Source organism: Sarcophilus harrisii, chromosome 3, assembly GCF_902635505.1.
Source record: "Sarcophilus harrisii chromosome 3, mSarHar1.11, whole genome shotgun sequence".
Taxonomy (NCBI): Eukaryota; Metazoa; Chordata; class Mammalia; order Dasyuromorphia; family Dasyuridae; genus Sarcophilus; species Sarcophilus harrisii.
The window spans coordinates 372,273,446-372,277,777 of record NC_045428.1 but is presented as its reverse complement, the minus strand read 5'-3'; the positions used below and the strand labels follow the sequence as shown (position 1 = coordinate 372,277,777).

The window sequence follows — 4,332 nt, the reverse complement described above, 5'->3', positions numbered from 1 at the left end:
AAATGGATAGAACAATTCACATTCCCCCTAACAGTGCACTATAACTATTATCCTACTGTAATGGGCTGAGGTTTGAGCTGATGCACTGAGGTCCCAAGTATATGAGGCTAGATAGTAATTGGGCTATACTCTATTAATATACATGATTGGATAAAGAATGGTCCCTGCCCACTCTCTGTGCAAGTCCTGATGTGTTGTATAGGAAATGACGATTTTGGTGGGTGGAGGCAGAGAGAGAGACAGGAAGAGAAGCTGGGAGAGATTGGGCTGGGTTCGAGACTCTGAGCTGCTGGTTGAGCTAGCTTCTTGACTCAGCTGCACACATTGCTATCGCCGATTCTCTTCCACCTCCAATCCTTCTTCACTGAGAATAAAGACTGACCATTTTCCCCTAACCTGAATTCCTGTCTCGTGCTGATCTTAAAATACACAATCTTCACATTTGGCGCCCAACGTGGGGCTTGAACCCTGGACCCTCAGATTAAAAGTCTGATGCTCTACCAACTGAGCTAGTCGGGCCCTCCGGCTTGGGAGGAAGCGAAGAGTCGGAAGCTGAATCAGAACCAGGTACTGGGGTGAGAAAAGGAGGGGGAGAAAAAGAAAGAGAATGAGTAAATAGAGGGGGACGTGGGGCGGGCCGCAAAGTGGCAAATCACGAGGCCTCGTGGTCGCCATGACGACCCGGCGGGGGGCGGGTAGCGTGCTGCTGGGAGTCGTGATGTGGTGGACCTGGCAGCGGGCAGTGCTGACGGATTCCCTGCGGACCAGGTGTGCAGTGCGAGCAGCTCCACTATCTTTAGATAATCGCCAGGTGATGTGGAGAGACCCAGAAAGTGGTGAATGGAAAGGACCAGATAGGCTAACTGCTTTGGGGAGAGGGTTTGCTTGTATCTCTACAGGTGGAGAAGGAATCAGATGGGTGCCAACGAGCCATATTCGCCTTGTCCATCGCAGAGAAACGGAGCAGACCTTAGAAACAAAGGAGAAGACCCAAGAAATATCGGGTGGTGCTGTTGCTGATTGTGCTCACCATTGAAAGAGCGTGGCAGTTATGGCGTTTGACTCATGGACATCAAAGATTGTTGGACTTCAAAACCCTCAGGAATCATTGGATTCTCTGAGACATAGGACTTGAAAACTCTCAGGAATCATTGGATTCTCTGAGAAATGATAAGACTGTTACAACACTTCAAAATCTGCTGGAATCATTGGATTCCCTAACACATAAAAAGACTTTTCAGGACTTCAAAACTCAGGGGATCATTGGATTCCCTGACATGTGAAACAATGGACAATAGATTGGTTTTGGACTATCTCTTGGCTGCTGAAGAAGGTGTATGTGTGACTGTTGTTTACATACCCACCTTCTAGGACTTCTGGTGATCTTTTCCAACACCATGTTGATTTATATTGTTTGCTATTCCGCTACTTGCGTGTACAATTCATGTTTGTTACACCACATCGAGCCTGCACTGACTGAGGGGAGGGTCATCCCTAATAGCCTCTGCGTTATTGCTATGTGCTTGTGTAATACCTCCCATGCTGATGGGTTTGTGCATAATAAGACCCTTCAGCCCAGAAACCCTCTAGCAACCCCCATTTCCCTTTGGTGCTTTTCATCTCCCTTCCTGAGATGTCAGGTAGGGCGTGATCATCTCCTTTTTAGTGCTTTCACCGCCTTTTCTGAGAAGTCAGGGAGGCTGTGATCACCTCCTTTTCGGTGCTTTCACCTCCTTCCCTGAGAAGTTAGGGAGGCTGTGATCACCTCCCCTTGGGGGCTCTGACCTCCCTGAGGAGTCAGGGATGGCATGACCACCTGTGTTCTAAAATAAAAGAAAGCGGGAAATGTAATGGGCTGAGGTTTGAGTTGATGCACTGAGGTCCCAAGTACATGAGGCTAGATAGTAATTGGGCTATACTCTATTAATATACATGATTGGATAAAGAATGGTCCCTGCCCACTCTCTGTGCAAGTCCTGATGTGTTGTATAGGAAATGACGATTTTGGTGGGTGGAGGCAGAGAGAGAGACAGGAAGAGAAGCTGGGAGAGATTGGGCTGGGTTCAAGACTCCGAGCTGCTGGTTGTGTGGCTGCTGGTCGAGCTAGCTTCTTGACTCAGCTGCACACATTGCTATCGCCGATTCTCTTCCACCTCCGATCCTTCTTCACTGAGAATAAAGACTGACGATTTTCCCCTAACCTGAATTCCTGTCTCGTGCTGATCTAAAAATGCACGATCTTTACATCCTACAACCTCTACAACAATGGTTTTGCCTACTTAGCAAATCTGATAGATATGAGGTCGTACTGTTAAAGTGATTTTAATTTTAAGTGATTTGAGGTACTTTTTCATATTGATTTTGATGGTTTGGATTTCTTTATTTTAAAAACCTCTCTATTCATATCTTTTGACCATTGATTACTTGGGGAGAGACTCTTATTCTTATATTCTTAAATTCAGAAAAATTTTTCCCCTACTTCCCCCCCACACCCTCCCCCTAAGGGTAGTAGACCAATACATGTTAAATATTTAAAGTATATGTTAAATACAAGATATATATATATATATATATATATATATATATATATATATATATATCCATAGTTATTTTGCTGCAAAAGAAGAATCAGACTTTGAAATAATGTACAATTAACTTGTGAAGGAAATCAAAAATGAAGGTGGACAAAAATAGAGGAACTGGGAATGCTATGTACTGGTTCACACTCATTTCCCAGAGTTCTTTCACTGGGTGTAGCTGATCCTATTCATTATTAAACAAATGGAACTGATTTGGTTCATCTCATTGTTGAAGAGAGCCACATCTATCAGGACTGATCATCATATAGTATTGTTGATGTATATAATGATCTCCTGGTCCTGCTCATTTCACTCAGCATCAGTTCATGCAAGTCTCTCCAGGCCTTTCTGAAATCAACCTGCTGGTCATTTCTTACAGAACAATATATTCCATAACATTCATATACCACAATTTATTTAGCCATTTTCCAATTGATGGTCATCCATTCAGTTTCCAGTTTCTAGCCACTACAAAAAGGGCTGCCACAAACATTTTTGCACATGCAGGTCCCTTTCTCTTTAAGATTTCTTTGGGATATAAGCCCAGTAGTAACAATGCTGGATCAAAGGGTACTTTGGTAACTTTTTGAGCATAATTCCAAATTGCTCTCCAGAATGGCTGGATATATTCACAATTTCACCAACAATGTAATAGTGTCCCAGTTTTCCCATATCCCCTCCAACATTCAGCATTATCTTTTCCTGTCATCCTAGCCAATCTCAGAGGTGTATAGTCTTAATTTGCATTTCTCTAGTTGATAATGACTTGGAGCATCTTTTCATATGGCTAGAAATAGTTTCAATTTCTTCATCTGAAAATCATCTGTTCATATCCTTTGACCATTTATCAGTTGGAGAATGGCTTGATTTCTTATAAATTAGAATTATTTCTCCATATATTTTGGAAAGGAGGCCTTTATCAGAACTTTTGACTGTAAAAATGTTTTCCTTCTAATCTTGTCTGCAGTACTTTTGTTTGTACAAAAGTTTTTCAATTTTATGTAATCAAAATTTTCTATTTTGTTGTCAATAATGATCTCTAGTTCTTCTTTGGTCACAAATTACTTCCTCCTCCACAGGTCTAAGAGGTAAACTATCCTATGTTCTTCTAATTTATGTACAATTTCATTCTTTACACCTAGATCATGAACCCATTTTGACCTTATCTTGCTGTACGGTATTAAATGTGGGTCAATGCCTGGTTTCTGCCATAATAATTTCCAATTTTCCTAGCAGTTTTTGTCAAACAGTGAATTCTTATCCCCAAAGTTGGTGTCTTTGGATTTGTCAAACACTAGATTATTAAAGTTATTAATTATTTTGTCCTTTGAACCTAACCTATTCCACTGATCAACTAGTGTGTTTCTTAGCCAATACCAAATGATTTTGGTAGCTGCTACTTTATAATATAATTTTAGATCTGGTACAGCTAGTCCACTTTCATTTGATTTTTTTTTTTAGCTCCCTGGAGAGTCTTGACCTTTTGTTCTTCCAGTTGAATTTTGTTGTTATTTTTTCTAGGTCATTAAAATATTTTTTTGGAAGTCTGATTGCTATAGCATTAAATAAATAGATTAGTTTAGGTAGTATTGTCATCTTTATTAAATTTGCTCACCCTATCCAAGAGCACGTAATATTTTTCCAAATGGTTAAATCTGACTTTATTTGTGTGGAAAGTGATTTGTAGTTTTGCTCTTATAGTTCCTGACTTTCTCTTGGCAGATAGATTCCCAAACATTTTAAACTATTGGCA

The 4,332-nt window shown here is 40.8% G+C and overlaps 1 non-coding gene across 1 annotated transcript; it reads right to left on the bottom strand.

Annotated features, from left to right (window-relative positions):
• Window positions 1-446: 446 nt before the first annotated feature.
• On the bottom strand, window positions 447-519 carry TRNAK-UUU. The gene has a single exon. It is a non-coding gene; the product is annotated as a tRNA-Lys (tRNA).
• Window positions 520-4,332: the final 3,813 nt, after the last annotated feature.